This window comes from Ischnura elegans, chromosome 2 (assembly GCF_921293095.1).
Source record: "Ischnura elegans chromosome 2, ioIscEleg1.1, whole genome shotgun sequence".
Lineage (NCBI taxonomy): Eukaryota > Metazoa > Arthropoda > Insecta > Odonata > Coenagrionidae > Ischnura > Ischnura elegans.
This window is the reverse complement of record NC_060247.1, coordinates 296,415-310,062: the sequence shown is the minus strand read 5'-3', so window position 1 is coordinate 310,062 and position 13,648 is coordinate 296,415. Positions and strand designations below refer to the sequence as shown.

Genomic DNA, 13,648 nt, shown 5'->3' with positions numbered 1-13,648 from the left:
TCTCCGATTCAGAAATTACAAGATCCGCAATGAGAAAAACTGGCCCAAAATTAATTACTGAAAGCTTCACATAACGACTCATATTAAGATTAGATTAAGACTTAATGGTTATTCTGAAATGGAAAATGTACGTTTGGGAACCCTAATTAAGACAACAAAAACACCTTGCTAAATTCTTAACCCAAGAAAGTCACAGAAATACACATCACAAGATCAACCGAAACAGCAACCAATGTAAAGGAAAAGGGGACGTCTGGGAACGGTAGTTGAAGGAAGTGATTGTTGTTAAATTTAAAATGCATTTATTCATGAAAGCACAAGCACTATCATTAACACTGTACAGGCGAGCTTAAAGGATAAGGGCAAAGGTTGGAAGTGTGAAAAATGTAAATAAATCTCGAAGTTCATGAAGATTTGAGGGTTTTCCACGGTTGTAGCAGTATCACTTCCACCAAAAGATCTGGAGATGAATGACCGCCTAGAAATAGAAATTTTTCAAAATTAGGCAAAATTTAAAAAAATATATTTAAAAAATGAGTAGAAATCCTAGGTCGTATCAGTTATAAATGTGGAATGACAGTACTTTTACCACGAAAAATCTCCACAGTTAGCTAATAATGGTGTTACAAGAGGTTATGTCACACCAAAAATGTGAGGCTTTGAGGCACGAGAAAAATATCATAATGAAAGGGTGGGGCCAAATTTTCGATTGCAAATATCAAGAGCTAAATTCATCCTTTCAATTCTTAATATAACCACCATTTACTCTATTCTCATGACTTCCTTTTTTATTACAGATAGTAACCCCTGCCCCTTCTCAGCAAAAAATATCCTGACCACATTACTGTTGTTGCACTTTGTTTACAACTACAACAATTTCTAAACTGCAATGGCAGCAAATCCACAGAAGTAAAAAAAATATGAAATTATTTATATCTCAACATCCGTAGGCGGATCACCGTTAGTCCGTGTATATTATTGTCCGCTAAACAACATCAATACTTGCATAACATGAGCATGGATGCAAGTATAACTATCGCTAGGGCGCCATAAATCTTATCCCACCAAATAACAGAAGCTACCATTATAATTTCACTGTCATTAAGTCCTAAAACTAGAGTAGGATGCACATTAACACTTTCACCATGATCATAAAAACATAAATTCACTGCACAACTGTATCTAATAGGAATGAAATAATACAAGTTTTCAATTCGTGGTGGAGCGATATTTTTCCTCCTCTTTCTGTACTGACACAAAATTCTTCACTAAATATCTAAAGCCATCAATTAATTGCAGAGCGAGCTACGAAACCACCTAGGTTATACAATTGTAATTAAGTACAATAACACAATTAGTAAAAACTGATTGAACTATGCCTCCACGGCAACATGGCATGATATTATTTCGGTATTATGTGAAAAACATGAACCAATGATTTCCCGCGAAGATAAAAATAAAAATTTCCGTAAATAAATATCGGATGCTTTGCCATATCCTCTTTAAAAACAAGAGAAAGGACATGCATAGAAGAGTAAACAAAGCCGCCATTGCAGATACCGCAGTATTTCCGCTATCTATTTGCACCGCTAATTTATTCTTAGCGAATAACACATATTTTCAACTAAAAAACGAGGTCACTTAGATCTAAAACCACGAAAAAATTACCAAATTAATGATAACAGAGCCATAAAACTAACATCGGTAACCCACCGCATTTTGAGTACTTACCACTGCTTTGAAAAAACTTTTATTTTCAGCTCAGCATTCCTTCCTGGTTTTCCTGTATCTTGTAGAATTATTAGGCACATATCAAAAGCGCGATGCACGAACCATCTTCAAATTTAATAGCTTTTCAGCAATATAACACATCTTCCAAGTGATGAGCTTCGCTGGTTCACCATTGAAATGAATGTAACAGCAACGCGATACTGGGCGCGCGACAGGGTCGCAGCGCCACTCTGTAATGAACTAAAAAAATTGAATAACGTGGGAGGATTTTGGGACCAGCCAACCAGCAGCGTAACAGCCGAGTTGGAGGGGGCTGCTTAGACCATTTAAGTAAGTAGACCTGCCATTCGGGTGGAACGCTGTGGCCAACATCGCACGGCGGAGAAGTGAGTGGGATGAGGGAGCGTGACGTCACGGTTGGGACTGCAGACGATATTCCGTATGCGCGCTTGAGATATTTTAACGCTCATACGCTGCAAAGTCGCTGAAAAGTGACGATATTGGGCACGTAAAATGATTATACACTTAATAAATATATTTTTACGATGAACTAAGGCATTTTATAGCCTTGACTCTGCGCAAAAAGCTAAATAAATCAAGATAAACCGAGAAGCGATCGTGTAAAATAAATTGATTAAGAATGTCATATGTAAACATGGGCGTACCCAGCGAGGGGCAGGGGGAGCAGCTGACCCCCTGGAAGCAAAAATCGCAAAAGTGTTTAAGCAAAATCAGTACTCAATTGAAACGAAAGTATTCAACAAATTTTCTTCAAACCATGAACGAAAAATGATATGTATTATTATAAGTTAAGTAACTGAAATAAAACTATTTTTTCAATGAAATAATCTCATAAACTAAAAAAGCGCTGTTATAATGTTCTTATAATGTTGGTTTAATTCATCTTTTCCATGCTAAAATGTCACAACTTGGCTTGCCCCCCCCTCCTAGATCATGGCTTCCCCCCTAGACCATGGCTTTCCTCCCCCTAGACCATGGCTTCCCCCCTAAAAGGAAGGGGTCTGGCAAGTATCACGTAATTTTTTCCACAAAAACCAGTTTATTGCGATCTCGGTAATCTTTAATAAAGATAATTAAACAAATCATTTTATTTATAAATCCAACACAATGAAGCCTAGATTAACGCATTTACACTGAAAATACGCATTTTGAAAAATCTTTAGTGAGATTAGAAAGAAGGCGTGGAGCAAAATCGCACGATATCTCACAAAGGGTGAAGGGAGTGATCCATAAAAAGCAAAATTATTTCAGAAATATTACTTATTTACAAGTAGATTAACCTAACGGTGACATTCCTAGAAAATGAATATACAGACTGTCCCAAGGGTCGTGTGTCATTTTTGACTTGTAATTTTAGTAACTTTGCATCGAGCAATATTCATGAAAATTGGCACACTTATGGGGAAAGGTCCTAAGTTTTGTTGAGTGAAAGCGAAATTTTACAATTTTGACCTTTTGACCTCACAATGTCCAAACCAAACATTTTAATTTGCCTTATGTGGTTTTAATGTAAAAAAAATCGAGATAGAAAAAGGTCTACATTTCATTGACCAAGATGTCAATTCTTAGGTTTTCGGAACCGAGAAACCCGAAAATAACACTTTCATCTACGAAAATTCAACCGTTGACCCAGTAAGGTCACCGTCAAGGTCATAAGGGTGGCAAAAAGAATAGCAAATATGATGCATGAAAAATTAAGTCTAGTATAATTTTTTCTTTGGCATATTTCTTATATTTGAGTGATTTTTTTCTTCATTTCTTTTGCGGAAAAGGTCGTGAAATTTTTCACACGAATTTGTTTAGTTATATTTCACACATTGAATTGCTTTTCTGATGCACGTACTTCATTTACAGTAGAAAAAACGCGTTCAGTCGCAGCAATTGCTTGTGGTAAGGGCAAAGAATATTCCTTAATTTTAGGGCAATATTGTATGGAATATGCCTTGTTTCAAATGCTTAAATATTAATAACCATTTGTACTCTATCAAGATTTGTGCAGAAGCCCAAGATTTTACCCTTTTCTAACCAATATATTTTTTAAAATAATGATATGTCATTAAAAAGTTCGTTTTTGGAAATATTATTATATGGAAAATTTTATGCACAATGATCGAATGATTTTAGAACATCATTCCAATTAAGTTCATCTTTTAATGTAATCCAATGAAAATGTTCAATATAATTTTAATATAGCGTCCACTCTTCTAAATAATCTTTGCAGTTACTTTAGAAATTTTTAACGTGATTCATGATATCTGCATGATTTATTGCACCCACTTCGAGCTCGCTTAAACTCTTACAGATGGTTAATGGAAGAAAATTACTTTCTGACCGCTTTTGATTCAGATATTTTTAACTTCATTCGCTACTTCGATTACCAAAAATTTTATCACCTTCAATAACTTTAATAGCATTTTGAAAAAGAGGTGATTGATTGTTTTTAAACTCCAGCTAAATTTGAGGAATCTTTTTTAAAACTCTCTTCTACAATTTTAGGACATTAAACCTGATATAGAAAGTAGGAATACATAGAGTGGTATAATTTAAAAATTCTATCTACAGCTGACGAATAAAGAGGTAACTAGCGCGTTTTACAGTAACCAAGTATTTTCTTAAACATGCGACTTCCGCAGTTTCACAAAGTTATTTCAGCATTTCAAGACGCACAGTGTAATGTAGAAATAAAAATATATTTTAATGACAATATTTTCCACATCTGCGGGCAACAAAACAGCAGCTGTTTGAACGGCGTTATGTATCATGTGCGCTGCAAAACCGATTTGATAACTTGTGATGTACAGGCCTTAGATATGAAGGAATGACTATGAAAAATAGCATGGAAAGACATCCTACTGCTAATGCTAGTTTATTTCTTCGTCTCCATAAATTGTTTTTACTAAAAATTCCGGATTTTGGAGGAAGATGCAGCAGTATTTAAATATCTATTATGCTCTTGCGTCTCCAAGTGCTTCGAAATATCATACTGCCGTGAAAAATAGAAAATTATCCATTACATTTCACACATTTCACAGAGTCGGTAATCGCTTCTGGATTTTTTATTAAAATGAGATTCACTTCTTAGATCATCTTTGAATCCGCATCCTCTTTTCTTACGTATTGTGACAAGAATATAAAAAATTAAATTATGTCGTAAATTGTTAAAAAAAAATTTAATTGAAGTATGTACAGTGTAAGTACACACGTACAACATTAGATGAAAATATTTAATAAGTTATTCAATATATTAAATATAATTGATTGTTATAAAGCAAATTTATTTTTAAAATTATTTTAATTCAATCCTCTCTTTCTTTCTAATTATAAATATGTTGATAGGCATTATTTGTTCCCAGAATTTTCCGTATCGTACGTAAATCGTAGTTGTCACTTGCAAAGCCGGCGCTGGACCTTTTTCCACCATCACAAAATATAAATAACACGAGAGCTGTCTGCTAAGTAAAAAATTATGCATTTATGAAATAACTAAATTACTTACCTAAATAATATGAATGCTGATTTGTTGACATCCCTTTTTAATAGCACTAGCGCGCAGTTCAATTTGCATCGCATAATTGACCGTTTAAAAATTACTATATGCGAAGGCGTTGCCGCGTTACTTCGTGGACGACCGGCAAATTCTTTACACCATGACCCTTTTCCTATATAAAATTCCACCCGTTTACAATTTTTGTGCAAGATTTCATGTTTTTATAACGATGTTCCGAATGATGCTAGATCGCTAACGAGATAAGAAAAAAATCTGCGGAAGTTTACAAAGGGCTTTGTCTTCATTTTACTGCCACAATATTTTTTCGTCGCTGCCAATGCCGAAAAATGCCACTGTTCATTAATTGTAAGTACACCAATCCAACCATGGCTGAGAGAATACTTCTTGTACATAACGCAATAAATATTAGTACTTCTAATTGAAAAATCGCGAAGAAAATTGTCAGAATACCGCAGTGATACAGTGAATCCCGATTCGTAGCAATGCGCTACGACGATGAGCGTCCCAACCGTGACGTCACGTCGCTTTAAAAGTGGGTGGGGAAGGAAGGGAGCGGAGGGGAGATGTTGGCCACACGGCGAGATATGGGTAGGGGTGGGGAATGGCGGGTCTAGTTCTTATATGGTCTAAGTGTCGAGCAATTCCGTGGTTCTCCTCCGCTTTGATCGCTCGCACAACGTTTCAAAATTCTTACACGGACGACTGAATGGACTACACACCTAAATAAAATCAATCATTTGATAGGTAATACTCTCATTTACGTAAATGCTATAATATATGCCATCGATAACATTGAACTTACCCGAGGTAGAGGGTTGAGAAGTTTCCGAGCTCGTTATCTGGGGCTTGATTTTTTCCCGCCAAAAAAATCAATATCTGAATTAACCCACATATTTTTGTTCTGCAAAAACACGTTTATTGTTCTACGGCTCTTTTACCATCTCAGTGTCGCCCGAGTAATGAAAGAAAACAGCCAGTTTTGAATTCTTAGCTTCCTGTCATCTTTCACGTTCGACCTTCCTTGTGGCCAAAGACATAAATATGATACGCCAACTATGGGTTAATGAATCACCTTAGTATGTTGCACCTCGGAATTAAATCACTTTCACCTACCTTAAAATGTACTCATATAGATGCTTGTAACGAACGCTGTCCTTCTCGGCCCACATCTCTCGTAAATTGAAAAAAATATTCCTTCACGAGTGCCATATCCGAAGACTGGTTCATAGAAAATAAGTATTCAATTTTCACTGAACAATTAGAGGAATCTTAACAATAGCTGGAGTTGTCGCACACTGGAAGAAGCCTAGTGGCAGCCGAATTGTTAGTTTAAGCCGTGTCAAATGGGCTATATTGTTCCTGATATGGTCAGTGAATCATGTAGTGTTTAGGCATGGATAAAATTGGTGCTGATAATGCTAATAAATGAACCAATTGCGTCTGATAGAGAGACTCAAAACGGACGATTTTATCAGCGAAAGCGACTGGCCGAGAGATAGCGCGCCATGGCGTTAGGATAGCCAGGCGTCTCTGTAACACATTTCGGCTTATAAATTTAAAAAAGGCAACTAAAGGTAGATAATTCTTTCTAAATTGCTTCAAGGATAGTATTTTCTTTGCATCCTATTACATGAGAACACAGTGGTAGAGCGTGGTTTTTTTTATATCTCTAACTGTGCATAATTAAAAAAAATATTTGCATATGATATTATAGCGCGCTATCCTGACACCCCGGACGCTTTCATAACATTAATAATTAGGTTTATGGATCATTAAAAGGTGAGTTTGCTGAAATAAACTCAAAAGAAAACAAAAAAATGGCAATTGGTTATGGTATTTATCAAGTTAAAAAGCCGTCAAAAATTTGAGAAATTACACTCAAACAACTTTCGCTAAAAATCACTCCTGTAATTCGAAAAATGGGCAGTAAAGGAAGATATAAAGATCTATTTACAATGGAATGATGTTTTAGCTTCACATATTTAGCATTTTTGGATGGTTTGAACGCAATCGAAAAATCGACTTTTGTCCGCCGAAAAGGGCATCTCAGACCACTGTGCGGCGTATCGCTCGTTTAACTCAAGCGATGTCCCCTTAAAAGTATTCTATAAAATAGCTTAATACTCTAAATTAAAATGCGTATAGATGAGTATTTGCGACGCAAAATCCCACAATGACAAGTTATGCGAGTTACTGAATTGAACTTGTATGTTACCTAGGCATAGCCCAGACCTGGTGAACGTAGGTAGAGATGGGGCGGTTCCCCAAAACCTTGGTTGAGAGGTAGACAATTTATATTTATATTTTTATTAATAGAGCGCCAGGTGCATGCATTAGATGCACCACCAAGGAAGATAAGTCACCACCTTTTATGACGAGATGAAGTATAACAGATACAAGTTTTATTTTCACCAGGATTTAATATAAATTCACCAACATTCTGGGAATAGTAAGGAGTTTCCCCAATTCACAATTATGCCTCCAATCATGAAGTTTCCTCAAAGTTAAAACACGCTCACTCAGGTCACACTCCGCGAAAACATTTACTCTTCATCTTACCACACTTTGTAAGATAAAATAAAACAAAACAAAAATATAACTCCTGTCATTTCAAAATAAATATTCTGCTGCTTTCACCCATAAACTTGGGAGAGGAAGACAAAATCCACTCTGCAGCCATATGGCGATGTACGCCATCGAGAGAGAAACAGCTGGCTGCACTAAAATGGGACCCGATGCGGGCGAAGTGGGAGGCATGGCGGAGAGGACTGCGTCGGAGCGTGTCTGTTCAAACCAAGGGGGCGACAAACCCCTAAGGATAATGTGTATAGGTTTTGATACATCAGTGCCATCTATGCCAGTGGTCCAAGGCTGCCGCGAAGTTTGAATGCCCATCTCAGCGCGTTTCAAACTTTTTTTACGCGTCACGATAGGGCATGCTGTTCAGGTTTAATAATGCTACTGCAATTGCGAGAAACTTAAAAGAAATGAATGTAGGAAAATCATCCCGATGAACTTCCCCAGTTTACTTAACTAGTAACAATAATATAAGATTAATGTACAAGGTCAACTGACGATCTGGTGGTTGGTAAGAATAATGATCATGGAAACTTAGTTCATTGGACGTTGGTATTTATTGATACAATAACTGGTAAAAGAAATACAACAATAACAATTTAAATATGGCATTCTATAGATGAAATCTGTGGAAGTTAACAATTTTACAAGCACATGAGATTCACAAGCAACAAATATCAATGACAGCAGTACGTTGCAATGAGATATGAGCAGTCTTTGCGTAATAGGAGTAAGATTCCATTACTTAAGTAAACACACGATAGTTATAGACAATGAGGGTGACTCAATTTTCTTTGAGGTAGATGTATCTCGCAATAGCTCTGGTACAGGGAATATAATGCTAATTCTGAAACCATAGACCATAACAACACTTCACTAGAAATAAGTATGCAAGTTTGGATATCATTTCATGGAAGATAATTATTTAATTATGAAAGGACATTATTTCGTATAAAGTTGTTCATGATGAGTACCCATTAAGGTATACAACATATCTTGGCAGAGTAGTCTTAAAATGAAAGGTTCTTATAAGTTAATAACCATCACTTATACGAAAGAAAGCATTCCAAATGTGGAAAACGAGAAAAGCGAAGAATATTTTACAACAATGTAGTATATAGGTTCTTACTTCAAAATAAAAGACATTAAAGTTTTAAGAAATGTAAATATCGTAGAACACTTAATGAATAATGCTCAATTAATGACAATTAAACAGTTGGAAGGACAGAGTTGAAATAGCAAATTACATACATAACCAACAAAATGGTAAGGTTAAACAAACCAAAGCGAAGCAGTAGCGATAAATGAGTAGTTTGAACACTACAAGTACTGCAAGTACAATGAAAAATACATTGAAATATAAGGAATACAAGACACCATGAAATTTTGAAAACATGAGAAAAAGTTAGCTAATCACAGGTTGAAATCAAAATGGAATAATGGAGGAAACAGAATTACTCACATTTTCATCTCCAAATACATTTCATACCCACGCAATTTAGCAATAGTCAAGATCATTGAGTCTCGTAGCCTTCTTCAAGCAACTTCAAAAATCGTAAGGGACAATGTCAGCAATAAAAAGTCTGCAGTTAACACTAATATCTATCAATAAGCCTCAATACCACCTTTGTTTACAACGAGATTCAATATGGCAGCCCCCAGTTTATTACTGCCCAGCAGACTGCCCAGAAAAACAGGCTACACCAGCGCCTCTATGTTGGATAGGCCGTTGGACCACTGGGGCTCCAGAAAATCAAAACAAGAGGTTTTATAAACGATATATTACAGTTCTGTCGCCCCCTTGGTTGTTCAGACTGCGCACGTCGCCGGGTTGGGAGGGCTCCCGGGAGGGGAGGCGAGGAGGGGGAGTAGGGGGTCAGAGGTCTGCGGGACGCCAGAGCCTGTTTTTTCGGACGCAAGTCGGATCGCGAAGAGTCCCTGTAACTAAAATTTTCCCTCAGCTGGTGGGCATGCACAGAAATCGCGGCGGAGACCGTGACAGATTTCTTAACACTGGAATGGTCAGGGTAATGGTTACCTGGATGCAGTGATACAATGGTAATTTTTGTTCGAACCCGCAATACTTCATCTACAACTACATCTACATAATACCCCGTAAGCCGCCTAAAAGGCGTGTGGCAGGGGGTGTTAGGACACCAGTTTTTTACAGCTGCAAAAAATGAAGAACTCTAAAAAAGTTTGGACTAGCGTTTATTAAAGTCCTTCATGGTTCGGGGGAAACTCGAATTACCATATCTATCCGTCCAGCAAAACATTTCGCTTAATTTATCGCTTCTGTCGCACCTGGAAATATAGTGTGGCTCTAATATTATGTTCCCCATGTCGCCCTTAAAGATATCCATTCGCAATTGTTCAAGCTATCTAAGGCTATCGCGCAGCCTCCGAGTCTCCAGCGGCTCCCAGCCTCATTCGCATAAAATTTGGGTAACACTGTCTGTACGCCCCTTACAGTTTTTGACGATACGTACAGTCTTCCTTTGTATTTTATTCAGTTCGCGGATTAAGTCTTTCTGCATCCTGATTCAATCCATTCTGATCCCATACGCTCGCTGCATATTCAAGATGCAGTCGGACGAGTACGAAATCGCAACTTTCTTTTGCTTTTTCATGCGAAAATATTCCCACAATACGCTTGACGAATCCTAATTTCTTCAGGGCTATGCCGCAAATATTCTTTTTATGCGTTCCCCATGTGAGGTTCGAGGTTATCGTAACTCTCAGGTATTTCACTTCGTCTGTTGCCTTTATTTTAATACCATCCACTGCATAAACATGGTTAGAGTTGGGAAAATTCCGGAAGAAATGTACCGCCATGCATTTGTTCATATTAAGTTCCAATCCCCACTCCGGGCTCCATAATTGAACGTAGTTTAGGTCAGATAATAGAATTTCATTGTCAGAGTGATCACTAATTTCGCGATAAATGACCGCGTCGTCAGCAAATAAACGTATTTTAAATCTAATACGGGAACGAGATCATTAATGTATGTAATGAACAACAGGGGCCCTTTTACGCTTTCTCGTGGAACATCAAATGTAACATATACAACGTCAGAGGTAATACCGTCAAGAACTACTTCTTTTTACGATCACTGAGAAAGTATCCTATCCAGTTTAAAACTGTTTCGTTTAATCCGAATGGCTGTAATTTGTATGAAAGTTTATGTGAGGTACAGTCTCGAGAGCTTTCTTAAAATATAGAAAAAAACGTCGCCAGATTTTATAACGTCGCGAAGGAAGAACGCTATCTGTGGTTCGCATGATCTACCTTTTGGAATTCGTGCTGACAGTCATGGAGGAAGTTACGTTTGTCTAAGAAAGTCATCATATTGCAACATCAAAATGGCAAGACGTAAAGCAATGCAGTGATTTCTTGATAAAAAGCTCGCGTTACCATTACAAGTGAAATAGAAACGCCTCACCTGTCATTTTAACGGGCGTTGGTCTTTTAACACATTCAAGCCGGCGGACGCGAATACGCGTCCGGAGTGTTTTGCCAGGAAGCCTATGGACGCGCATTCGCGTCCCGTAACGATTCCGTTTCGTCGCCTTCCCCTACAATAGGGTTTTATTGTGTTCATTCTCTTCCGACGCCAGTTCCATAGTACCACTTGTGCCTTCGTGTTGGTGAGAATAGTTTTCGAAAATTACATTTTATTCCGTTCCTTCAAGGCATATTATGGTGAGCACTATTTGTAGCTTTTTTTCAATTTGCCATTACCAATTCGTGACATTACCGTTTTATTTTATATTACATTACGTCCCTGTTCTCTTTATTCTAGTGAGCACAGTATCTAACTTCTTTTCAATTTATCGTGACATTACAATTTTATTTTATATTGTATTTCGTCCATGTTGTCAATTTCTTACTAAAGGCATTTAACCCTCGAGCGGGCATGCCTGATATTTTTACACGACCGGGAGCGTGGCGTACTCTGTCCACGATGTATGCATTTATACGATAATACTTGATTTTTGTTGAAATTTATCTTTATTTGTAGAAATTAGTTCAAGCTCGTGCATTTATAGGTAATAAAAATTTAAAGGCACACTGTTGATACGAGGCTGGTTGTGCGGCGTAATGTATACGCCCCGGGGGTCGGGTTTCCTTGCCAATCTAAAAACAATTGCTGCAATACTTTTTGCTTTAAAAACTCGCGCTTTTGACAGAAAAAATGACATTGTAAGAATAAGCGAGGCCATTCAAGAATAGCAAAGGATGATATACACGGTCGCGCAGCATACTTTGTACGTCTTGACGTTGACGTAGTTCCTCTTGCCGATCTATATTTAAATTAGCTTCATTACCTAGACCTTTGAAAACTCGCACTATCGACAGTCAAAACTACATTGTAAGAATACACGAGGCCATTCCAGACAAGAATGTACGCACAATACTGAAATCCTTGGTTTTCGAAGATTGGCGCGCTTTATACGCCAACGTGCCCTCTCGAGGATATTCTAGAGGAGGAGGTAATCAGAAATATTGATCGATCCGACGAAGACTCGGATGATGAAGAGCAAGTAAATACCCTAAGTGAGGGGGATAAGGGTATTTTTTGGTTCTTGGAGCCTTTCCACCGCGATAAGGTTGTAGCCCAAGGGAAAGGAATCTTTCCATTAAGGCAATAAAAATATAGGAAAAAACTTTATTGTCCTTTTCAATCTTTTTCGCCTTTTTGCTAATTTAACGTACGCAATATGCATTCTGCAATTTAGAAAACGGAAACAAGAATGTGAATATTATTACTATATCATAATTTTCTCTTGATACAGGTGGCTTAATATTCATAGTGACTACAATCAAGATATCTTCAACGAGGGTACTAAAAAAAGATTTGCCTCTAGACCGCGAGCGGTAAGTATTATCAGTGCTTTACGCATCTAAATTGAGAATACTCCAAATCATAACCAAAGATCACCAAATCTCGTGTTCTACCTCATAAATATCTAAGTCTTAGACAGAGTCAAAACTATTATGCTGCATGTGGGTAGAATAGGAACTTGTATGTTAATGTTTCAAAGAAGAATTGATACTTGTAAACACTGCCTGAAAATGATATTTGATACCTGTAAAAAATCCTGCCGGAAGACTGTATTCTGTGTTAACTAACTTTCACTATTATTAAAATATTCTACCGATTTATGTAGGTTTCCATGGAGTGATTAAGAAGGAATCATGGATCCTCCCCGTACATCATGCGCATCCCTCTTCATGCACAATAAGACCAACTACCTTTCATTCTATCCAAAAATCCTAATATCCTTCCCCTTCGTTTAGCACTAGCGGGTAATACGCTCGCAGCCACTATGGTTCAGAGAGCTGGCACGGGAGGGGACGCAATTTCACACTGACAATACCCTCGCGTCTTCAGCACTAGCGGCTAATACGCTCGCAGCAAGCTCGCGTCTTTACCACTAGCGGGTAATACGCTCGCAGCCACAATGGTCCAGAAAGCTAGCACGGGAGGGGACGTCATTTCACACTGACCACACGCTCGCGTCTTCAGCACTAGCGGCTGATACGCTCGCAGCACGCTCGCGTCTTTACCACTAGCGGGTAATACGCTCGCAGCCACAATGGTCCTGAAAGATAGCACGGGAGTAACGTCATTTCACACTGACCACACGCTCGCGTCTTCAGCACTAGCGGCTGATACGCTCGCAGCAAGCTCGCGTCCTTACCACTAGCGGGTAATACGCTCGCAGCCACAATGGTCCAGAAAGCTAGCACGGGAGGGGACGTCATTTCACACTGACCATACGCTCGCGTCTTCAGCACTAGCGGCT

The 13,648-nt window shown here is 38.0% G+C and overlaps 1 long non-coding RNA gene across 1 annotated transcript in view; it reads left to right on the top strand.

The window, feature by feature from the left end:
- LOC124153313 overlaps positions 1 to 13,297 on the top strand; it is a 55,732-nt gene extending 42,435 nt beyond the window's left edge. Inside the window, exons 4-5 of the long non-coding RNA XR_006863614.1 lie at positions 12,635 to 12,716; positions 13,010 to 13,297. This is a non-coding gene — a long non-coding RNA (uncharacterized LOC124153313). The remainder of the gene's footprint in view (positions 1 to 12,634; positions 12,717 to 13,009) is intronic.
- Positions 13,298 to 13,648: the final 351 nt, after the last annotated feature.